The 24,631-nt window shown below is 44.2% G+C and overlaps 10 non-coding genes across 10 annotated transcripts; all 10 read left to right on the top strand.

Moving 5' to 3' along the window:
- The first annotated feature begins 7,987 nt into the window (after nucleotides 1–7,987).
- On the top strand, nucleotides 7,988–8,058 carry TRNAG-CCC (transfer RNA glycine (anticodon CCC)). Its single transcript has one exon. It is a non-coding gene; the product is annotated as a tRNA-Gly (tRNA).
- A 5,544-nt stretch (nucleotides 8,059–13,602) lies between these two features.
- On the top strand, nucleotides 13,603–13,673 carry TRNAG-CCC (transfer RNA glycine (anticodon CCC)). The gene has a single exon. It is a non-coding gene; the product is annotated as a tRNA-Gly (tRNA).
- A 619-nt stretch (nucleotides 13,674–14,292) lies between these two features.
- TRNAG-CCC (transfer RNA glycine (anticodon CCC)) lies at nucleotides 14,293–14,363 on the top strand. Its single transcript has one exon. It is a non-coding gene; the product is annotated as a tRNA-Gly (tRNA).
- Nucleotides 14,364–15,182: 819 nt separating this feature from the next.
- TRNAG-CCC (transfer RNA glycine (anticodon CCC)) lies at nucleotides 15,183–15,253 on the top strand. Its single transcript has one exon. It is a non-coding gene; the product is annotated as a tRNA-Gly (tRNA).
- A 619-nt stretch (nucleotides 15,254–15,872) lies between these two features.
- On the top strand, nucleotides 15,873–15,943 carry TRNAG-CCC (transfer RNA glycine (anticodon CCC)). The gene has a single exon. It is a non-coding gene; the product is annotated as a tRNA-Gly (tRNA).
- Nucleotides 15,944–17,452: 1,509 nt separating this feature from the next.
- On the top strand, nucleotides 17,453–17,523 carry TRNAG-CCC (transfer RNA glycine (anticodon CCC)). The gene has a single exon. It is a non-coding gene; the product is annotated as a tRNA-Gly (tRNA).
- An 819-nt stretch (nucleotides 17,524–18,342) lies between these two features.
- Nucleotides 18,343–18,413, top strand: TRNAG-CCC (transfer RNA glycine (anticodon CCC)). Its single transcript has one exon. It is a non-coding gene; the product is annotated as a tRNA-Gly (tRNA).
- Nucleotides 18,414–19,032: 619 nt separating this feature from the next.
- On the top strand, nucleotides 19,033–19,103 carry TRNAG-CCC (transfer RNA glycine (anticodon CCC)). The gene has a single exon. It is a non-coding gene; the product is annotated as a tRNA-Gly (tRNA).
- A 619-nt stretch (nucleotides 19,104–19,722) lies between these two features.
- Nucleotides 19,723–19,793, top strand: TRNAG-CCC (transfer RNA glycine (anticodon CCC)). Its single transcript has one exon. It is a non-coding gene; the product is annotated as a tRNA-Gly (tRNA).
- Nucleotides 19,794–20,412: 619 nt separating this feature from the next.
- TRNAG-CCC (transfer RNA glycine (anticodon CCC)) lies at nucleotides 20,413–20,483 on the top strand. Its single transcript has one exon. It is a non-coding gene; the product is annotated as a tRNA-Gly (tRNA).
- The last annotated feature ends 4,148 nt before the right edge of the window (nucleotides 20,484–24,631 follow it).

Below are 24,631 nucleotides of genomic sequence, written 5' to 3'. Positions count from 1 at the left end.
ACCCACTAAAGGGGGCGAAGTCAAACGGAAAACGGTTCGGTATCAGAACTGGCAGAGAAGTACCGAATCGTCAGACAGAAATCAAGATCAGAGGTCAAGCCAAGGTCAGCAACGGGAAATCAGATGAGCAGAGGTACAGAATCGAGAAACACAAGGGAAGTCAGAAGCCAAGCCAATAGTCGGTAACGGTACGGGCTGGCGAGGTACAAAATCAGGAGACAAGAGAATAATGAGGTAACAGGCAAAAGGTCATACACAATATACAATGCAATTAGTACTTTAGGCTATCAACAGAATCTGGCTAAGTGTGGATCCCCAGCTCCAGCTGGTTCTAGCACACTTTGGGATCTGACTAGGGTCTGAGTGCTAACACACAAGTATTCGCTGACTGCAGACAACTTGCAACTGACAGAATGCCTGCTTTTATACTGTGCTGGACTCAAACAGCCCGCCCAGCCATTCAACCAATCACAACGTGGCTCAAGGACCTTGCAGCACAGCTCAAGGACCTTGCTGAGGTCAGCTGACCAGCTGGTCAGCTGACTCTCTTTCTAAGAGTATAAAAGGCTCTACTGCACACGCGCGCGGCCCCTACGGGGTCCAGACTGTCATGAGAGGTGTCTCGGCGAGCAGCATGCCATGAGGCCTGTGAAGGTGTTCCAGGAGTGCAGCCTCGACGTGGAGTATGCCGAGAGGTCTGCGACTGAACGGTGGATCGTGCTACCGCTGCGGACGTGGACGTTTCTCCGCGTTCCGCATGCGACCATGCGGGCGGTTGCGCTGCTGATGCGGACGCGAACAAACGTCCGCGTTCAGCCTGCTGCTGCCTCATTACAGTTAGAAATCTTTATTCACTCAGCTGAGGACCCTTTTATATACCAGCTTTTTATTAGAGCAGAAACAGGCTAGCTGCAGCCTGGCTAGTCACAAAAGGGTGGAGACTTCCTCCACCTGTCGATCTTTATACCCCAGTTAACATGCTAATATATTCCTCCCTCCAAACAGTCTGTAATCCTATGAGTCCAATGAGCAATGTCCAGTATTTTCTTTTGGGTGGGTCCGGTCCTCCTCTGTGTCCTTCATAAATGAATAGAAAGTCAACAAGAAAGAGAAATCCTCTGACATCAGTTCCTTGTCTCATGTCCTTCAAAATCACCCACACTTTCAGAGAACTGGTTTTAGGCTGTTCTTTCCAACTCACTGCCCCGTGCTTGGTACAGAATGACACTGGGGGGAGGTTTGGAAGGTGCTGTGGAAAAACATGAGACTGCGCACAGTGAATAGTTCAGGAAGAATACATAACATATATATGATATCGTGATAATTCTCTGGTTAACAATAATACTATTACTTTAAAGTGTCACTCTAACACACTAATCTGATTCTGTGCATGTGGTCCTTATAATCACATGAAGATATAAAGGGTATAAAGGATATACATAAAGATTAACAGATTAATTATAAAATTCTTTCCACATTTCCCTCCTGTTTATAATTAATACTGTGGGTTGTGGCTTGATCATATATGTGTATAAAAAGAAATATTTACATTCACATTTCTGTGCTTATGCTTACTTAAACCTCAGGTATCTGCAAATGTGTCTCCACTACAGGGGTTAGAAATTCAAGCAAACACAGCCTTCTATTCCCCTTTGCTGCAAATGGGTATGCACTACAGCAAGTCAGGGCATAGAAGTGAAATGATCAAAAAAACAAAAATCAGGCTCTGGCCGTGAGCTGGAATTATTGCCTCACACGTTGGCCTGGCCATCTCCCTCCAGCATACCATCATAATCTCCTCCCAAATCACCGTATGCTTCTTCATCATGCTGTGCTAAGGCTGCATACATAGTAATACTCATATGCTTATCTATCAACCTTGCAAAAAATGTTCTCAGCATTGGAAAAATACAGCAGGCTAGCAGGAATAGAACCATAAGAACAGTTAGGAATGCGATACCAAAACTCTGAAAAAATGAAGTCCAGCTTCCAAACCAGTTCTGTAACCAGTCTGTTATTGGGTTTGAAACACCTGAGTTTCGTTTCAGCTCTTCGGATAGGTCTTTTAACTGCTGAAGAGCCACTGTCACTTTTCCATCAGGGGATGTATTATCTGGAATGTAGGTACAACATTGTTCCCCAAAAAATTCACATACACCCCCTTTCTCTGCCAACAGCATATCTAATGCAATTCTATTCTGCAATGCTGTTAATGATGTTGCTTTCAGTTGCTCTGCCAAACCTTCGATAGCATCTCTAGTATAATTAACAAATCTCTGCTGATTGTAGTAAATGTAATTAATCCAATCCACATTTTTGTTAACTGTTGGCCATAAGAAAATTGACTCAAACCCTGCAGCAATTTGGTTCCTAGCCTTGAACTCGTCTGGCACCCCTCTGGGGACCCCTATTGCATCAATATATACATATGGGTCCAAACTCCCTTTTGGTGCCTCTCTTCTACTCCGGTGTACCTTTTTATCCACCAAAATTTTAAAGGACTCATAGGGCAATATAGTGACATGTTCTATCATCCAGACAGGGGCACACAACCCTTTCCATTCTGGTGGCAATGATGATTCTGCTTTGTTGGGTTCACAAGTCCACCAAGTATCTTCTAACTGCCATTTTGTTCCTAGGCTTAACCCTTTATCATCGGTTATCTCCACTATTTCTCCACAATACTTGATCATTGGATGGTTACTGGGGGCAGTTCTATTATAGCACGTAAGATTGCTGGCTGTAGCAAATGCACGCTGTGGCGTGCCTGGTACCTTCATACGGACTCTCTCTGTAGTACAGTTCCGTGGTTGATTCACACTTATCATACTTTGTATCATACATTCTAATTCAGACCCACTCGCCACTACTGGTACCAGAGCAATCTGCGGTCTAGCTGCTGCACACACAATACAATCAAACACATTCACTCGGTACATTCACTCGGTCTGCAGTAAAAATTGCCAAAGTAATCCAAAAAATTAAAAATTCCACCGATCACTAGAACTATATTACTAATCACGTTCATCTTGTTAGTAATGTCCGGTGGGGATGGGTCAGTAGTCTCTTTGTCTATCCTGTCATTGCTGTTCAATGGAGGTCGTTTAGTCATTGTCATTCCAGGACTCTTCTTCTTCTTTAATGATGCTATGGCTCTAACCCAACTTCCCCTATGTAGCCTTTTTTAGGTATCTGTTCCCCCTTTTTTATCTCCTTTTCACCATGGTTCAAGATAAAGAACTACACCTGTGCCTTAGGAAGAATCCTCTAATATCTTCCCACAGCCTTTGAGATCGTGGTCGCACTGAGGTTCAAGCAAATGTTCCCGTCGCCTCAGGATCTCAAATTTCCGCCCCTCTTTACCCCGTGGTGCTAACTATCAAGAACAGATTGTATCTGGCTACTGTTTTAAAAGGAAATGACCGCTAAGCGTTCTTCTTGAGCAAGATTCAAACAACATTTCTTTTGTTTCAAAAGCCACCGAAGCTTCATGTGAGTGTTCGTAGCAAGCTGTGGCTCTGGATCTTTTAATTAATCTGGATTCGGAGGGCCCATGTGCGCCCTCTTGCAATGGCTTAAATGTTCCCATGTGGTTTTATTCTAATTTAGCCACTATCCCTCCTGTTGACACATGTAAGACTCATGTGTCATCACCACAAATAAATTGGACAAAATCAGTCAAAGGAAGGTTAGTAGGTCAGCAATGTACAGAGCGACCTGTAGGTAAAGTCTTAGACTGCAAGTCAGCAGAGGGAGTTGTAGTTGCATATGTCAGGACTGCCAAGTCGTTGCCACGGGAGATGAGGGGATTGGGATGTTGCACACATGTGAATGGCCAGTGTTGTGGGAGCCCGGAGAACATCCATGGTCTGTGGGACGGGTGGGCTCCTCAGTTGCTGACACCTAACCCTGCGGACGCCACTAAGCCGCAGACGTATGCATGATGGGAAAGCATACAGGCTGGTAGTGAAAACAGTGGGGGACGGGATCCCATATAACAGGGTGGCGTAGGGTAAGTGATAAACACACAGCTTGAGCAAAGACGCAGATAGAAGCTTATCTATTCTACGATGTTCTTCAGCTCACTACTGTAAGACCTGTTGGTGTATTCCCTCCTGTGCACATAAAACTGATCCACAGGGATTTGTTAATTGCCCTGCGGACAAGTCACTGCGCGCAGATGCGGATGGGAAAAAACATCCTCTGGTCAATAAACAACACAGAAAACAAAAGTACAGGGGCTAGGGTGGTGCAGCTTTTTTGGACAATGAAGACGTAAATGCCCAAGCAAACTGGCTGTGCAGCATAGGCGGGGGGGGGGGGATGAATGGATGGATGGAGCTGGTGGGATTGGGCTGGTGGGGGTGCGGTGGGGCTGGGGGGGGGGTGGGGCTGGTGGGGGTGGGGTTGGGCTCTTGGCAGAGAACTACGATCATGCATCCCTCTCTGCAGTCCGCCATTAGACAAGGCATTGTAGTCAAAATATTTTTATCAAAGTCATTTTACTGAACTCCTTCTAACATATCCATGAACTATAAAAATTTAATCAGGTGTCAATCAAAACGGCCAATCAATCGATGACAATGACCCACATACTACAGCAATGCAGCAATCAATTGTTCCCAGAAGCAAAAAACAAAAATCATCATATTTACTCTTATAATTGAAAGTAATATCTGCGGGGTTTCTCTTTTTTTTTTTTTTTAATATCCCGCATTCTGGGTTTCAAAACAAATATATATATTAACTTCTTTTCAAACAAACCTTTCATCTTGCGACATGCATTCTCTTAAATCACCCTGTTCCGCTTCAACACACATACACACATCTAGGCTGGGACTAGTAGTCCATGAAGCCTCTTGCCCCCTCCTCAGAAATGTGGGCGTAACTCATACCTTCTCACAGATTCCAGACAGAAACTCCACTCAAATTTCACAGAATTCAACAGTACAAACACATTTCAAATAACCGACATTCACAGACAAACAGTAAGAATCACTTTTAAATTTTCAATCTTCAGACAAACATCAAACAGACAGAGTATAAAACTTGTACAGACATCTGTATACTGTACAAACTACCCAAACAACAAACAGACAGACAAACAGCAGCTCATAACTTGTGGATTTCTCCTATAGGCCCCCCTCCTCCCCCTCTGCTGCACACTCCCCAGGGAGCTCTGGTGATTTAGATTTCAGAGCTCAGAATTCCCAGCTTCACATCTTACACACCACAACGTAACATTCCATCTTGACATTCGCTTTTCAGTAATACACTTACACATTTACCTTCAACTTAGGGCACAAATTAGTACCCTTAACTACACTTTGTCACTGTGGCCCCTCTGGCCCTCTGGGGGCAATTCCGGGCCTGGTGATCTTTCAACCCACATTCAAAACATTCTCCGCGTTGCTTGCGACCTTCATGATCCTTGAATCTGCGCTTTTGTGGGCGTGCGATGCGCCCACGGTCATTCACATAACAACCATTCTTGTCACTGCAACCATAGACATTTGTAGCAACTTTCTTAACTTTCTTTTCCTTCTTAATCACACATACAGGATGCCGGGCATCTTTTAGAAAATCACTCGGTCCGCAGATTCTATGATCCACAACATATTGTGTGACACACTTGCACAATCCTTCAGTCAAAACCTCACGTACAGCAATCCTACACCGTTCATAAGGGGAATCTGTTGTTTCAGCAGCAGGGGGAGCTATACCTCTATATTTGCTAAAAACCTTCATCACTTTACCCAGTAGCTCATCTATGTCTGATGCATTAATACCATATTCCGCCTCATATGTCTGGGAGGTCCCATTCACCTTTTGTGGGAGGGGCTGAGTTTGGTTTTGGGGAAGGCCCCGGGGAACTTGGCATACAGTAGATGGTATCTCCTCCAAGTCTTTGTTCTCTATCCTTAACCAATGTGCTAAGACTTGGCCCCTCCTTGTACATGCTTCTAGTAGCCATCTTTGAGCTTCTGGTAAACCATATTGCTTCTCTAAAACCACACTACCCTGAACATCACATTTAATTTGAAAAACAAGTTTCTTTACAACTGTCAAAATGCAGATACCCTAAAACCCTATATTTATTCCCCACAGGCTGCGATATTTTACCCAATTTGTTTTTACTTTTTCCTGCGCATAACACATACATCATTAATGGCCATAACTTTGCTTGCACCTTGCCCCATTGATCTATATACAGCACTATGATGTAACACTTCCTGCTGTTTCAATCCCGTTCACTCACTTATTGTTGGATTTACAATGTCCCGCGGTCCCCTCCCGGAATATACTGCCTTCTATGCACAAAGATGTAACAATTCCTGCAATTACAGCGCAAAGATCTTACAATTCCCGCTGAGGCAGAGTGCCTGCACTAAGATGGAAACATTCCTGCCAAGGCACCTCGAGGGCTGCAGCTGAGACCTGGACAACACTCAACGTGATGAACCTCTGTGTGGGCTAATCTCGACTGAAGTACAGAAACAATCTGTGATCTAGATCCACTCCGATATTACTGCCTGTTACGCGGCTGTGTTCTATTACAAAAACGTACAATTCCGCTGAGGCACACGGTAGCTTAGGAAACTGACCACAGATTGCGTCATACAAAACAATATAACAACACATCAAAACTTATACTCTAATTTTGCGCAGCCCTGTGTATGAGAAGTTACAGAAACAAAAGGTAGTACTTACAATTAAGAAGCTTTCAGGACACCCGAGAAGTTTGTTTTTGAATCCTAAGCAGGCGATTTCACCGACCTTGGCTGAAGAAGTCTCACGGTTCGAAATAAACCGTATGTCACAAGGACGTGAGATCTAGTTGCGTTTGGCCACCTTTTTTGAAAGGAACGTAGCCTCAGTGGACTTACACCGGCTTGCTATCAGATTCGCCAGTCGCAAACGCGCTCCTAGGCCTCAAATCTCTGTGACTATAGGTTTTCCGGTTCGAATTAGGACCAGATGTTAAAGGAAAATTATTTACTCATGAGACACTCTTCATTCAGTTGCCAAAATGTTAGAAATCTTTATTCACTCAGCTGAGGACCCTTTTATATACCAGCTTTTTATTAGAGCAGAAACAGGCTAGCTGCAGCCTGGCTAGTCACAAAAGGGTGGAGACTTCCTCCACCTGTCGATCTTTATACCCCAGTTAACATGCTAATATATTCCTCCCTCCAAACAGTCTGTAATCCTATGAGTCCAATGAGCAATGTCCAGTATTTTCTTTTGGGTGGGTCCGGTCCTCCTCTGTGTCCTTCATAAATGAATAGAAAGTCAACAAGAAAGAGAAATCCTCTGACATCAGTTCCTTGTCTCATGTCCTTCAAAATCACCCACACTTTCAGAGAACTGGTTTTAGGCTGTTCTTTCCAACTCACTGCCCCGTGCTTGGTACAGAATGACACTGGGGGGAGGTTTGGAAGGTGCTGTGGAAAAACATGAGACTGCGCACAGTGAATAGTTCAGGAAGAATACATAACATATATATGATATCGTGATAATTCTCTGGTTAACAATAATACTATTACTTTAAAGTGTCACTCTAACACACTAATCTGATTCTGTGCATGTGGTCCTTATAGTCACATGAAGATATAAAGGGTATAAAGGATATACATAAAGATTAACAGATTAATTATAAAATTCTTTCCACAATAGGCTACATTTATGTAAGGCTCTTAGAAATAGCTTGATCTGTAGAGATAGCTACCTAGAGCAGATTCAAAGTAGTGAAAATGTTAGCAGCTAAAGTGTAGCAATTGTGAAAATTAAATTAAAATAAGCTTGCATTGCCTTTCCTTTAAGTGATATACTCCAAAAGATGTCTTCAGAAAGTTTTTTGAGAATTTCACCTTGGCCAGCATGCTTAGACAGATTGGTAGAAAAACAGTGCATTTTTGCTTGATGATGATGAAAAATGTCGGAAAGCAGTGGCTGAGGCTTGAGCCATAAGATAAAATGCCCACAAGCGCTAGTAGTGTAGGGGTATCATGCAAGATTCCCATTCTTGTGACCTGGGTTCAAGTCCCGGCTAGCGCAGGATAGCACTTTTATACGTCTTCAGTCAAAAGAAGCAAGGAAATGCATTTCCACTTGATAACATTTTCAAAGTCTTATCTCTTGCAGGTGTAGCTATCATGTGCCACACTTTCCCGAACCTAAAGCAAAAGCTTATGCAGGTTGAACGATTTTTTCCTTCTAAACAATGCACGGTGCCTGCCTGTCCTGCTAATCCTCTGCCTTCCAATACTTCTAGCCATAGACCCTGATCAAACATGCAGATCAGATTTTCTGACTACAGTTGGACTAGATTAGCCACATGTTTCAGGTGCGGGACTCAGAAACTACTGGTGCTAAAAAGATCAGCTGGATGTAAGATAACCTAGATTATTTTTTGTAACAAATCAATATGTTAGCCTCCGTATCCCTCTCAATTTAGGTTTCCATTAAACCAAACAGAGCCAGGAGCTTCTATGTGACATCTACACTGAATGTACACAGCAAACTACTGTTTTTCTTACTGCACAATTTTCTAAATGAGCTGGATAGGCTACATTTATGTAAGGCTCTTACAAATAGCTTGATCTGTAGAGATAGCTACCTAGAGCGATTCAACGTGGTGAAAATGTTAGCAGCTAAAGTGTAGTGTTGGGCGAACATCTAGATGTTCGGGTTCGGGCCGAACAGGCCAAACATGGCCGCGATGTTCGGGTGTTCGACCCGAACTCCGAACATAATGGAAGTCAATGGGGACCCGAACTTTTGTGGTTTGTAAAGCCTCCTTACATGCTACATACCCCAAATTTACAGGGTATGTGCACCTTGGGAGTGGGTACAAGAGGAAAAAAAATTTAGCAAAAAGAGCTTATAGTTTTTGAGAAAATCGATTTTAAAGTTTCAAAGGGAAAACTGTCTTTTAAATGCGGGAAATGTCTGTTTTCTTTGCACAGGTAACATGCTTTTTGTCGGCATGCAGTCATAAATGTAATACATATAAGAGGTTCCAGGAAAAGGGACCGGTAATGCTAACCCAGCAGCAGCACACGTGATGGAACAGGAGGAGGGTGGCGCAGGAGGAGAAGGCCACGCTTTGTGAGACACAACAACCCAGGCCTTGCATGAGGACAAAAAGCGTGCGGATAGCATGCTTTGTACCGCCATGTAGTCATAAATGTAATAAAGATAAGAGGTTCCATAAACAGGGACCGGCAACGGTAACCCAGCAGCAGCAGCAGCAGCAGCAGCACACGTGATGGAACAGGAGGAGGCGCAGGAGGAGAAGGCCACGCTTTGTGAGACACAACAACCCAGGCCTTGCATGAGGACAAAAAGCGTGCGGATAGCATGCTTTGTACCGCCATGTAGTCATAAATGTAATAAAGATAAGAGGTTCCATAAACAGGGACCGGCAACGGTAACCCAGCAGCAGCAGCAGCAGCAGCAGCAGCACACGTGATGGAACAGGAGGAGGCGCAGGAGGAGAAGGCCACGCTTTGTGAGACACAACAACCCAGGCCTTGCATGAGGACAAAAAGCGTGCGGATATAGCAGCAATGCTTTTTGCCGCCATGCAGTCATAAATGTAATACAGATGAGAGGTTCAATAAACAGGGACCGGAAACGCTAAACCATCCCAGATGTTCATCGGTCATGTTACTTGGTTGGGGTCCAGGAGTGTTGCGTAGTCGTTTCCAATCCAGGATTGATTCATTTTAATTTGAGTCAGACGGTCTGCATTTTCTGTGGAGAGGCGGATACGCCGATCTGTGATGATGCCTCCGGCAGCACTGAAACAGCGTTCCGACATAACGCTGGCTGCCGGGCAAGCCAGCACCTCTATTGCGTACATTGCCAGTTCGTGCCAGGTGTCTAGCTTCATGCCCGGTTTCAGGTCCAGCGGTGCCAGCCACAAATCCGTCTGTTCCTTTATTCCCCTCCAAATTTCCTCCCCTGTGTGCTGCTTATCCCCAAGGCAGATCAGCTTCAGCAACGCTTGCTGACGCATGCCAACAGCTGTGCTGCACTGCTTCCACGATCCTACTGCTGCTGGTGCTGGGTTAGCATTTCCGGATGAGGTACAGCTTTGAGATGCGTTGGAGGAGAAGGAGTCAGAGAGGTAGGTGCTGCTGTTGTTATCCAGCTGTTTGCGGCGTGGGCAACACCCGCGCCGTAGCAGGTGAGGAATCGCTGCCAGGCTCCACAAGGTTCACCCAGTGCGCGGTAAGGGAGATGTATCGACCCTGGCCGAACGCACTCGTCCAGGTGTCAGTGGTGAGGTGAACCTTGCAGGCAACGGCATTCTTCAAGCTTCGGGTTATTTAGCTGACCACGTGCTCATGCAACTCAGGCACTGCAGAGCGCGCAAAGTGGTAGCGGCTGGGAACCACGTAACGTGGGATGGCCACTGACATCATGCCCTTGAAGCTGTTTGTCTCCACCACTCGATATGGCAGCATTTCGCAGGCCAGAAGCTTGGCTATGCTGGCTGGCTGTTACTGCCACGGCCCGGGGGTCATTTGCTGGCAATTTCCTCTTGTGCTCAAACATCTCAGAGACAGACAACTCAACCGTAGTGCTGCACACCGAAGGGCTGTTGGTTGTTGTGTTTGATGAACACTGGGAGACCTCAAGAGCACTAGTCCGGAAAGTGACAGTGTCAGCATCGTCTGATGTTTGTGAATGTTGTGAACCACGCAATGGCTGGGCTACTGCTGCTGCTGAGGCGGGTCTGGTGGTGAGTCTGGTGAACCCAAGGGAGGCAGTGTTGCTGGTGGTACCCTGTCCTGCCGCGTTTGCCCACAGAGTGGGATGTTTGGATAGAATGTGGCGGCTCATGCTGGTGGTGGAGAGGTTGTTAATACTTTTCCCCCTGCTCAGGCGGGTCTTGCACACCTTGCAAATCGCCATGGTAACATCCTCAGTGCAGTCTTCAAAGAAAGCCCAGACTTTAACTGGCTGAGGACTCGGACCTCGTGCGTGATGTGCTGGTGCTGCTTAACCCACTGCTGGACGCTTGAGAGGTCATCCAAGTAATTATCTGGTCCTGTTCTTTTGGATCTGTGAGGGTTGTTGTCCTGGACAACATGGGCAGTATTGAGTGGGTTTTCTTGGGTGCTCCCCTGTGGCCTGTACGTGAACCGTCAGGGGAAACACCTCTTCCCTTGCCCCTCCCTCTTTCACCGGATTTCTTCCTCATTTCACTTATCCTTAAAGTACACGCTGACTGGCAGCAGTACAGTGGCAGTACAGAAATGCTATACAGTGGTGGGTGAGCGGTGTACCACTATTGTCAGCAGTGACACAGAGCACAATGCTATACAGTGGCGGGTGAGCGGTGTACTACTGTTCCCAGCAGACACAGAGTGGAAGTAAACACAATGCTATATAGTGTGGCTGAGCCGTGTACACAGAGTGGCATTAAACACAATGCTATATAGTCTGCTATATAGTCACCCCGAACAGGGTGATGTTCTGCAGAACCCAAACAGTGGCAAACACTGTTCGCCCAACACTACTGGGAGGGAACGCAGATTTTAGTACCTAAACACACGATACAACATGTTTTCCGGGGTCGGACTCTGAGGCACATACAGATGGTCCCGATCATCATCCTCATCATACAACTCTTCTCCTGAGTCTGACCCACCCACCACCTCTGCCACCCCAACATCCCCAGACACAGACCCCTCATCGTCCTCAACATTAACTTGGGATGCTGGCCTGAGCCAGACCTCCTCCTCCACATCAGGCCCCATCATCTCCTCAATGGCAGCCCTCATTAATCGCTCTGGCGACGGACTGATGGACACAACGTTCTCCTCCGGGGAGGGCTGCTGCTGACCACTGGCTGCTGGGGTGGATGTTATAGCTTGCGTGGGGCGTTGGCTGTTGCTGTTGTTGGGAGTGCTGCTCACAGCGGAGGTCTCTGGGGAACTCATGTTGAGCTCATATAGTGGTTGACGGTGAGTGGAGTATTACTGATCCCAGCAATATACACACTGACTGGCAGAGTACGCAATGCTATATAGTGTGGCTGAGCGGTGTACACAGAGTGGCAGTAAACACAATGCTATATAGTCTGGCTGAGCGAGCGGTGTACTACTGTTCCCAGCAGAATCAGAGTGGCAGTAAACAATGGTATATAGTCTGGCTGAGCGGTGTACACAGAGTGTCAGTAAACAATGGTATATAGTCTGGCTGAGCGGTGTACACAGAGTGGCAGTAAACACAATGCTATATAGTCTGGCTGAGCGAGCGGTGTACTACTGTTCCCAGCAGAATCAGAGTGGCAGTAAACAATGGTATATAGTCTGGCTGAGCGGTGTACACAGAGTGTCAGTAAACAATGGTATATAGTCTGGCTGAGCGGTGTACACAGAGTGTCAGTAAACAATGGTATATAGTCTGGCTGAGCGGTGTACACAGAGTGGCAGTAAACACAATGCTATATACTCTGGCTGAGCGAGCGGTGTACTACTGTTCCCAGCAGACACAGAACAGTAAACAGAATGCTATATAGTGTGGCTGAGCGAGCGGTGTACCACTATTCCCAGCAGACACAGAACAGTAAACAGAATGCTATATAGTGTGGCTGAGCGAGCGGTGTACCACTATTCCCAGCAGACACAGAACAGTAAACAGAATGCTATATAGTGTGGCTGAGCGAGCGGTGTACCACTATTCCAAACAGACACAGAACAGTGAACAGAATGCTATATAGTGTGGCTGAGCGAGCGGTGTACCACTATTCCCAGCAGACACAGAGTGGCAGTAAACAGAATGCTATATAGTGTGGCTGAGCGAGGTACACAGAGTGGCAGTAAACAGAATGCTATATAGTGTGGCTGAGCAAGCGGTGTACTACTATTCCCAGCAGACACAGAGTGGCAGTAAACAGAATGCTATATAGTGTGGCTGAGCGAGGTACACAGAGTGGCAGTAAACAGAATGCTATATAGTGTGGCTGAGCAAGCGGTGTACTACTGTTCCCAGCAGTGACACAATGACAGGGGGGACCCTGGCTAGCGTGGCTGGAGCGCGAACTACCCTGCCTGCCTACCCAAAGCTAAACCCACAGACAAATGGCGGAGATATGACGTGGTTCGGGTATTTATTTACCCGAACCACGTGACCGTTCGGCCAATCAGAGCGCGTTCGGGTCCGAACCACGTGACCCGTTCGGCCAATCACAGCGCTAGCCGAACGTTCGGGGAACGTTCGGTCATGCGCTCTTAGTTCGGCCATGTGGCCGAACGGTTTGGCCGAGCACCGTCAGGTGTTCGGCCGAACTCGAACATCACCCGAACAGGGTGATGTTCTGCAGAACCCGAACAGTGGCGAACACTGTTCGCCCAACACTACTAAAGTGTAGCAATTGTGAAAATTAAATTAAAATAAGCTTGCATTGCCTTTCCTTTAAGTGATATACTCCAAAAGATGTCTTCAGAAAGTTTTTTGAGAATTTCACCTTGGCCAGCATGCTTAGAAAGATTGGTAGAAAAACAGTGCATTTTTGCTTGATGATGATGAAAGATGTCGGAAAGCAGTGCCTGAGGCTTGAGCCATAAGATAAAATGCCCACAAGCGCTAGTAGTGTAGGGGTATCATGCAAGATTCCCATTCTTGCGACCCGGGTTTGAGTCTCGGCTAGCGCAGGATAGCACTTTTATACGTCTTCAGTCAAAAGAAGCAAGGAAATGCATTTCCACTTGATAACATTTCCAAAGTCTTATCTCTTGCAGGTGTAGCTATCATGTGCCACACTTTCCCGAACCTAAAGCAAAAGCTTATGCAGGTTGAACGATTTTTTCCTTCTAAACAATGCACGGTGCCTGCCTGTCCTGCTAATCCTCTGCCTTCCAATACTTTTAGCCATAGACCCTGATCAAACATGCAGATCAGATTTTCTGACTACAGTTGGACTAGATTAGCCACATGTTTCAGGTGCGGGACTCAGAAACTACTGGTGCTAAAAAGATCAGCTGGATGTAAGATAACCTAGATTATTTTTTGTAAAAAATCAATATGTTAGCCTCCGTATCCCTCTCAATTTAGGTTTCCATTAAACCAAACAGAGCCAGGAGCTTCTATGTGACATCTACACTGAATGTACACAGCAAACTACTGTTTTTCTTACTGCACAATTTTCTAAATGAGCTGGATAGGCTACATTTATGTAAGGCTCTTAGAAATAGCTTGATTTTTGCTTGATGATGATGAAAGATGTCGGAAAGCAGTGGCTGAGGCTTGAGCCATAAGATAAAATGCTCACAAGCGCTAGTAGTGTAGGGGTATCATGCAAGATTCCCATTCTTGCAACCTGGGTTCGAGTCCCGGCTAGCGCAGGATAGCACTTTTATACGTCTTCAGTCAAAAGAAGCAAGGACATGCATTTCCACTTGATAACATTTCCAAAGTCTTATCTCTTGCAGGTGTAGCTATCATGTGCCACACTTTCCCGAACCTAAAGCAAAAGCTTATGCAGGTTGAACAATTTTTTCCTTCTAAACAATGCACGGTGCCTGCCTGTCCTGCTAATCCTCTGCCTTCCAATACTTTTAGCCATAGACCCTGATCAAACATGCAGATCAGATTTTCTGACTACAGTTGGACTAGATTAGCCACATGTTTCAGGTGCGGGACTCAGAAACTACTGGTGCTAAAAAGATCAGCTGGATGTAAGATAACCTACATTATTTTTTGTAAAAAATCAATATGTTAGCCTCCGTATCCCTCTCAATTTAGGTTTCCATTAAACCAAACAGAGCCAGGAGCTTCTATGTGACATCTACACTGAATGTACACAGCAAACTACTGTTTTTCTTACTGCACAATTTTCTAAATGAGCTGGTTAGGCTACATTTATGTAAGGCTCTTACAAATAGCTTGATCTGTAGAGATAGCTACCTAGAGCGATTCAACGTGGTGAAAATGTTAGCAGCTAAAGTGTAGCAATTGTGAAAATTAAATTAAAATAAGCTTGCATTGCCTTTCCTTTAAGTGATATACTCCAAAAGATGTCTTCAGAAAGTTTTTTGAGAATTTCACCTTGGCCAGCATGCTTAGAAAGATTGGTAAAAAAACAGTGCATTTTTGCTTGATGATGATGAAAAATGTCAGAAAGCAGTGGCTGAGGCTTGAGCCATAAGATAAAATGCCCACAAGCGCTAGTAGTGTAGGGGTATCATGCAAGATTCCCATTCTTGCGACCCGGGTTCAAGTCCCGGCTAGCGCAGAATAGCACTTTTATACGTCTTCAGTCAAAAGAAGCAAGGAAATGCATTTCCACTTGATAACATTTCCAAAGTCTTATCTCTTGCAGGTGTAGCTATCATGTGCCACACTTTCCCGAACCTAAAGCAAAAGCTTATGCAGGTTGAACGATTTTTTCCTTCTAAACAATGCACGGTGCCTGCCTGTCCTGCTAATCCTCTGCCTTCCAATACTTTTAGCCATAGACCCTGATCAAACATGCAGATCAGATTTTCTGACTACAGTTGGACTAGATTAGCCACATGTTTCAGGTGCGGGACTCAGAAACTACTGGTGCTAAAAAGATCAGCTGGATGTAAGATAACCTAGATTATTTTTTGTAAAAAATCAATATGTTAGCCTCCGTATCCCTCTCAATTTAGGTTTCCATTAAACCAAACAGAGCCAGGAGCTTCTATGTGACATCTACACTGAATGTACACAGCAAACTACTGTTTTTCTTACTGCACAATTTTCTAAATGAGCTGGATAGGCTACATTTATGTAAGGCTCTTAGAAATAGCTTGATTTTTGCTTGATGATGATGAAAGATGTCGGAAAGCAGTGGCTGAGGCTTGAGCCATAAGATAAAATGCTCACAAGCGCTAGTAGTGTAGGGGTATCATGCAAGATTCCCATTCTTGCGACCTGGGTTCGAGTCCCGGCTAGCGCAGGATAGCACTTTTATACGTCTTCAGTCAAAAGAAGCAAGGACATGCATTTCCACTTGATAACATTTCCAAAGTCTTATCTCTTGCAGGTGTAGCTATCATGTGCCACACTTTCCCGAACCTAAAGCAAAAGCTTATGCAGGTTGAACAATTTTTTCCTTCTAAACAATGCACGGTGCCTGCCTGTCCTGCTAATCCTCTGCCTTCCAATACTTTTAGCCATAGACCCTGATCAAACATGCAGATCAGATTTTCTGACTACAGTTGGACTAGATTAGCCACATGTTTCAGGTGCGGGACTCAGAAACTACTGGTGCTAAAAAGATCAGCTGGATGTAAGATAACCTAGATTATTTTTTGTAAAAAATCAATATGTTAGCCTCCGTATCCCTCTCAATTTAGGTTTCCATTAAACCAAACAGAGCCAGGAGCTTCTATGTGACATCTACACTGAATGTACACAGCAAACTACTGTTTTTCTTACTGCACAATTTTCTAAATGAGCTGGATAGGCTACATTTATGTAAGGCTCTTACAAATAGCTTGATCTGTAGAGATAGCTACCTAGAGCGATTCAACGTGGTGAAAATGTTAGCAGGTAAAGTGTAGCAATTGTGAAAATTAAATTAAAATAAGCTTGCATTGCCTTTCCTTTAAGTGATATACTCCAAAAGATGTCTTCAGAAAGTTTTTTGAGAATTTCACCTTGGCCAGCATGCTTAGAAAGATTGGTAGAAAAACAGTGCATTTTTGCTTGATGATGATGAAAGATGTCGGAAAGCAGTGGCTGAGGCTTGAGCCATAAGATAAAATGCCCATAAGCGCTAGTAGTGTAGGGGTATCATGCAAGATTCCCATTCTTGCGACCCTTGTTCGAGTCCCGGCTAGCGCAGGATAGCACTTTTATACGTCTTCAGTCAAAAGAAGCAAGGAAATGCATTTCCACTTGATAACATTTCCAAAGTCTTATCTCTTGCAGGTGTAGCTATCATGTGCCACACTTTCCCGAACCTAAAGCAAAAGCTTATGCAGGTTGAACAATTTTTTCCTTCTAAACAATGCACGGTGCCTGCCTGTCCTGCTAATCCTCTGCCTTCCAATACTTTTAGCCATAGACCCTGATCAAACATGCAGATCAGATTTTCTGACTACAGTTGGACTAGATTAGCCACATGTTTCAGGTGCGGGACTCAGAAACTACTGGTGCTAAAAAGATCAGCTGGATGTAAGATAACCTAGATTATTTTTTGTAAAAAATCAATATGTTAGCCTCCGTATCCCTCTCAATTTAGGTTTCCATTAAACCAAACAGAGCCAGGAGCTTCTATGTGACATCTACACTGAATGTACACAGCAAACTACTGTTTTTCTTACTGCACAATTTTCTAAATGAGCTGGATAGGCTACATTTATGTAAGGCTCTTAGAAATAGCTTGATTTTTGCTTGATGATGATGAAAGATGTCGGAAAGCAGTGGCTGAGGCTTGAGCCATAAGATAAAATGCTCACAAGCGCTAGTAGTGTAGGGGTATCATGCAAGATTCCCATTCTTGCGACCTGGGTTCGAGTCCCGGCTAGCGCAGGATAGCACTTTTATACGTCTTCAGTCAAAAGCAGCAAGGACATGCATTTCCACTTGATAACATTTCCAAAGTCTTATCTCTTGCAGGTGTAGCTATCATGTGCCACACTTTCCCGAACCTAAAGCAAAAGCTTATGCAGGTTGAACAATTTTTTCCTTCTAAACAATGCACGGTGCCTGCCTGTCCTGCTAATCCTCTGTCTTCCAATACTTTTAGCCATAGACCCTGATCAAACATGCAGATCAGATTTTCTGACTACAGTTGGACTAGATTAGCCACATGTTTCAGGTGCGGGACTCAGAAACTACTGGTGCTAAAAAGATCAGCTGGATGTAAGATAACCTACATTATTTTTTGTAAAAAATCAATATGTTAGCCTCCGTATCCCTCTCAATTTAGGTTTCCATTAAACCAAACAGAGCCAGGAGCTTCTATGTGACATCTACACTGAATGTACACAGCAAACTACTGTTTTTCTTACTGCACAATTTTCTAAATGAGCTGGATAGGCTACATTTATGTAAGGCTCTTACAAATAGCTTGATCTGTAGAGATAGCTACCTAGAGCGATTCAACGTGGTGAAAATGTTAGCAGCTAAAGTGTAGCAATTGTGAAAATTAAATTAAAATAAGCTTGCATTGCCTTTCCTTTAAGTGATATACTCCAAAAGATGTCTTCAGAAAGTTTTTTGAGAATTTCACCTTGGCCAGCATGCTTAGAAAGATTAGTAAAAAAACAGTGCATTCTTGCTTGATGATGATGAAAAATGTCAGAAAGCAGTGGCTGAGGCTTGAGCCATAAGATCAAATGCCCACAAGCGCTAGTAGTGTAGGGGTATCATGCAAGATTCCCATTCTTGCGACCCGGGTTCAAGTCCCGGCTAGCGCAGAATAGCACTTTTATACGTCTTCAGTCAAAAGAAGCAAGGAAATGCATTTCCACTTGATAACATTTCCAAAGTCTTATCTCTTGCAGGTGTAGCTATCATGTGCCACACTTTCCCGAACCTAAAGCAAAAGCTTATGCAGGTTGAACGATTTTTTCCTTCTAAACAATGCACGGTGCCTGCCTGTCCTGCTAATCCTCTGCCTTCCAATACTTTTAGCCATAGACCCTGATCAAACATGCAGATCAGATTTTCTGACTACAGTTGGACTAGATTAGCCACATGTTTCAGGTGCGGGACTCAGAAACTACTGGTGCTAAAAAGATCAGCTGGATGTAAGATAACCTAGATTATTTTTTGTAAAAAATCAATATGTTAGCCTCCGTATCCCTCTCAATTTAGGTTTCCATTAAACCAAACAGAGCCAGGAGCTTCTATGTGACATCTACACTGAATGTACACAGCAAACTACTGTTTTTCTTACTGCACAATTTTCTAAATGAGCTGGATAGGCTACATTTATGTAAGGCTCTTAGAAATAGCTTGATTTTTGCTTGATGATGATGAAAGATGTCGGAAAGCAGTGGCTGAGGCTTGAGCCATAAGATAAAATGCCCACAAGCGCTAGTAGTGTAGGGGTATCATGCAAGATTCCCATTCTTGCGACCCGGGTTCGAGTCCCGGCTAGCGCAGGATAGCACTTTTATACGTCTTCAGTCAAAAAAAGCAAGGAAATGCATTTCCACTTGATAACATTTCCAAAGTCTTATCTCTTGCAGGTGTAGCTATCATGTGCCACACTTTACCGAACCTAAAGCAAAAGCTTATGCAGGTTGAACGATTTTTTCCTTCTAAACAATGCACGGTGCCTGCCTGTCCTGCTAATCCTCTGCCTTCCAATACTTTTAGCCATAGACCCTGATCAAACATGCAGATCAGATTTTCTGACTACAGTTGGACTAGATTAGCCACATGTTTCAGGTGCGGGACTCAGAAACTACTGGTGCTAAAAAGATCAGCTGGATGTAAGATAACCTAGATTATTTTTTGTAAAAAATCAATATGTTAGCCTCCGTATCCCTCTCAATTTAGGTTTCCATTAAACCAAACAGAGCCAGGAGCTTCTATGTGACATCTACACTGAATGTACACAGCAAACTACTGTTTTTCTTACTGCACAATTTTCTAAATGAGCTGGATAGGCTACATTTATGTAAGGCTCTTAGAAATAGCTTGATTTTTGCTTGATGATGATGAAAGATGTCGGAAAGCAGTGGCTGAGGCTTGAGCCATAAGATAAAATGCTCACAAGCGCTAGTAGTGTAGGGGTATCATGCAAGATTCCCATTCTTGCGACCTGGGTTCGAGTCCCGGCAAGCGCAGGATAGCACTTTTATACGTCTTCAGTCAAAAGAAGCAAGGACATGCATTTCCACTTGATAACATTTCCAAAGTCTTATCTCTTGCAGGTGTAGCTATCATGTGCCACACTTTCCCGAACCTAAAGCAAAAGCTTATGCAGGTTGAACAATTTTTTCCTTCTAAACAATGCACGGTGCCTGCCTGTCCTGCTAATCCTCTGCCTTCCAATACTTTTAGCCATAGACCCTGATCAAACATGCAGATCAGATTTTCTGACTACAGTTGGACTAGATTAGCCACATGTTTCAGGTGCGGGACTCAGAAACTACTGGTGCTAAAAAGATCAGCTGGATGTAAGATAACCTACATTATTTTTTGTAAAAAATCAATATGTTAGCCTCCGTATCCCTCTCAATTTAGGTTTCCATTAAACCAAACAGAGCCAGGAGCTTCTATGTGACATCTACACTGAATGTACACAGCAAACTACTGTTTTTCTTACTGCACAATTTTCTAAATGAGCTGGATAGGCTACATTTATGTAAGGCTCTTAGAAATAGCTTGATTTTTGCTTGATGATGATGAAAGATGTCGGAAAGCAGTGGCTGAGGCTTGAGCCATAAGATAAAATGCTCACAAGCGCTAGTAGTGTAGGGGTATCATGCAAGATTCCCATTCTTGCGACCTGGGTTCGAGTCCCGGCTAGCGCAGGATAGCACTTTTATACGTCTTCAGTCAAAAGAAGCAAGGACATGCATTTCCACTTGATAACATTTCCAAAGTCTTATCTCTTGCAGGTGTAGCTATCATGTGCCACACTTTCCCGAACCTAAAGCAAAAGCTTATGCAGGTTGAACAATTTTTTCCTTCTAAACAATGCACGGTGCCTGCCTGTCCTGCTAATCCTCTGCCTTCCAATACTTTTAGCCATAGACCCTGATCAAACATGCAGATCAGATTTTCGGACTACAGTTGGACTAGATTAGCCACATGTTTCAGGTGCGGGACTCAGAAACTACTGGTGCTAAAAAGATCAGCTGGATGTAAGATAACCTACATTATTTTTTGTAAAAAATCAATATGTTAGCCTCCGTATCCCTCTCAATTTGGGTTTCCATTAAACCAAACAGAGCCAGGAGCTTCTATGTGACATCTACACTGAATGTACACAGCAAACTACTGTTTTTCTTACTGCACAATTTTCTAAATGAGCTGGATAGGCTACATTTATGTAAGGCTCTTACAAATAGCTTGATCTGTAGAGATAGCTACCTAGAGCGATTCAACGTGGTGAAAATGTTAGCAGCTAAAGTGTAGCAATTGTGAAAATTAAATTAAAATAAGCTTGCATTGCCTTTCCTTTAAGTGATATACTCCAAAAGATGTCTTCAGAAAGTTTTTTGAGAATTTCACCTTGGCCAGCATGCTTAGAAAGATTGGTAGAAAAACAGTGCATTTTTGCTTGATGATGATGAAAGATGTCGGAAAGCAGTGGCTGAGGCTTGAGCCATAAGATAAAATGCCCATAAGCGCTAGTAGTGTAGGGGTATCATGCAAGATTCCCATTCTTGCGACCCTTGTTCGAGTCCCGGCTAGCGCAGGATAGCACTTTTATACGTCTTCAGTCAAAAGAAGCAAGGAAATGCATTTCCACTTGATAACATTTCCAAAGTCTTATCTCTTGCAGGTGTAGCTATCATGTGCCACACTTTCCCGAACCTAAAGCAAAAGCTTATGCAGGTTGAACGATTTTTTCCTTCTAAACAATGCACGGTGCCTGCCTGTCCTGCTAATCCTCTGCCTTCCAATACTTTTAGCCATAGACCCTGATCAAACATGCAGATCAGATTTTCTGACTACAGTTGGACTAGATTAGCCACATGTTTCAGGTGCGGAACTCAGAAACTACTGGTGCTAAAAAGATCAGCTGGATGTAAGATAACCTACATTATTTTTTGTAAAAAATCAATATGTTAGCCTCCGTATCCCTCTCAATTTGGGTTTCCATTAAACCAAACAGAGCCAGGAGCTTCTATATGACATCTACACTGAATGTACACAGCAAACTACTGTTTTTCTTACTGCACAATTTTCTAAATGAGCTGGATAGGCTACATTTATGTAAGGCTCTTACAAATAGCTTGATCTGTAGAGATAGCTACCTAGAGCGATTCAACGTGGTGAAAATGTTAGCAGCTAAAGTGTAGCAATTGTGAAAATTAAATTAAAATAAGCTTGCATTGCCTTTCCTTTAAGTGATATACTCCAAAAGATGTCTTCAGAAAGTTTTTTGAGAATTTCACCTTGGCCAGCATGCTTAGAAAGATTGGTAAAAAAACAGTGCATTTTTGCTTGATGATGATGAAAGATGTCATAAAGCAGTGCCTGAGGCTTGAGCCATAAGATAAAATGCCCACAAGCGCTAGTAGTGTAGGGGTATCATGCAAGATTCCCATTCTTGCGACCCGGGTTTGAGTCTCGGCTAGCACAGGATAGCACTTTTATACGTCTTCAGTCAAAAGAAGCAAGGAAATGCATTTCCACTTGATAACATTTCCAAAGTCTTATCTCGTGCAGGTGTAGCTATCATGTGCCACACTTTCCCGAACCTAAAGCAAAAGCTTATGCAGGTTGAACTATTTTTTCCTTCTAAACAATGCACGGTGCCTGCCTGTCCTGCTAATCCTCTGCCTTCCAATACTTTTAGCCATTGACCCTGATCAAACATGCAGATCAGATTTTCTGACTACAGTTGGACTAGATTAGCCACATGTTTCAGGTGCGGGACTCAGAAACTACTGGTGCTAAAAAGATCAGCTGGATGTAAGATAACCTAGATTATTTTTTGTAAAAAATCAATATGTTAACCTCCGTATCCCTCTCAATTTAGGTTTCCATTAAACCAAACAGAGCCAGGAGCTTCTATGTGACATCTACACTGAATGTACACAGCAAACTACTGTTTTTCTTACTGCACAATTTTCTAAATGAGCTGGATAGTGTTAAAGGAAAATTATTTACTCATGAGACACTCTTCATTCAGTTGCCAAAATGTTAGTGTAATGTGGTGATTGGTGCATACACTTCAGAGTTTTCTGATTATTAGTGATCCGCAGTATCACTAGTAATACAGATATATTTGATTATATGGTGATCTGCGGCATCACCAATAATACAAATATTTATGCGTACTCTGGAAAACACAAGGAACAGATAACTTGTGGAAAACCCACCACACTGACGTTAACTCAGAGGGAAGGTGACCTCTGGAAGGAAGGGCAGTGTGTGCGATTCTGCGACTAGGATAAGAACGCAGAATTGCGTTCCTCAACAGTAATGATATGCTGAGGAGTTACTGAGTTCCCCGCAAGAAGAACTCAGCAAAGTAAACCCTTTAGTGGAAACCCACTAAAGGGGGCGAAGTCAAACGGAAAACGGTTCGGTATCAGAACTGGCAGAGAAGTACCGAATCGTCAGACAGAAATCAAGATCAGAGGTCAAGCCAAGGTCAGCAACGGGAAATCAGATGAGCAGAGGTACAGAATCGAGAAACACAAGGGAAGTCAGAAGCCAAGCCAATAGTCGGTAACGGTACGGGCTGGCGAGGTACAAAATCAGGAGACAAGAGAATAATGAGGTAACAGGCAAAAGGTCATACACAATATACAATGCAATTAGTACTTTAGGCTATCAACAGAATCTGGCTAAGTGTGGATCCCCAGCTCCAGCTGGTTCTAGCACACTTTGGGATCTGACTAGGGTCTGAGTGCTAACACACAAGTATTCGCTGACTGCAGACAACTTGCAACTGACAGAATGCCTGCTTTTATACTGTGCTGGACTCAAACAGCCCGCCCAGCCATTCAACCAATCACAACGTGGCTCAAGGACCTTGCAGCACAGCTCAAGGACCTTGCTGAGGTCAGCTGACCAGCTGGTCAGCTGACTCTCTTTCTAAGAGTATAAAAGGCTCTACTGCACACGCGCGCGGCCCCTACGGGGTCCAGACTGTCATGAGAGGTGTCTCGGCGAGCAGCATGCCATGAGGCCTGTGAAGGTGTTCCAGGAGTGCAGCCTCGACGTGGAGTATGCCGAGAGGTCTGCGACTGAACGGTGGATCGTGCTACCGCTGCGGACGTGGACGTTTCTCCGCGTTCCGCATGCGACCATGCGGGCGGTTGCGCTGCTGATGCGGACGCGAACAAACGTCCGCGTTCAGCCTGCTGCTGCCTCATTACAGTACCCCCCCTTTCAGGCATGACCTCCGGGCGTGCCTCACCCGGTTTCCCAGGATACAACTCATGAAATCTCCTCCTTTTCTCCTCAGCATGAAGATCTCGAAGGGGAACCCATGACCTCTCCTCTGGCCCGTACCCCTTCCAGTGCACCAGATACTGGAGCTTGTTGCGTGAAAAACGGGAATCTAAAATGTCCTGGACTTCATATTCCAATTCCCCATCCACTACCACAGGAGCAGGGGGAGTAGAATCTACCCTTACCGCAGGCTTCAATAAAGAAACATGATAAGTCCTGCCACATCTCATATTAGTTGGTAATTTTACCCTGTAGGTGACCTCATTGATCCTACTCTCTATAGGAAAAGGCCCGATAAAGCGAGGACCTAATTTTGCTGATGGTTGCCTGAGAGGAATGTGTCTAGTAGAGACCCAAACATAATCTCCTGGAATAAAGTTCCACTCAGTGGAACGTTTTCTATCAGCAAATTTCTTTTGAACAGAAAAAGCTTTGTCCAAATTATCTCTGACCTTCCCCCAGATCTCTCTGAAAGTCCCCTGCCATTCCTGGAGAGCTGGAAGAGGTGACTCCTTGACTGGAAGTGACGTAAACTTGGGACACT

This window comes from Hyperolius riggenbachi, chromosome 10 (genome assembly GCF_040937935.1).
Source record: "Hyperolius riggenbachi isolate aHypRig1 chromosome 10, aHypRig1.pri, whole genome shotgun sequence".
NCBI classification, from domain to species: domain Eukaryota; kingdom Metazoa; phylum Chordata; class Amphibia; order Anura; family Hyperoliidae; genus Hyperolius; species Hyperolius riggenbachi.
The sequence above is the reverse complement of the archived record's forward strand: the minus strand, read 5'-3'. Positions and strand labels throughout refer to the sequence as shown.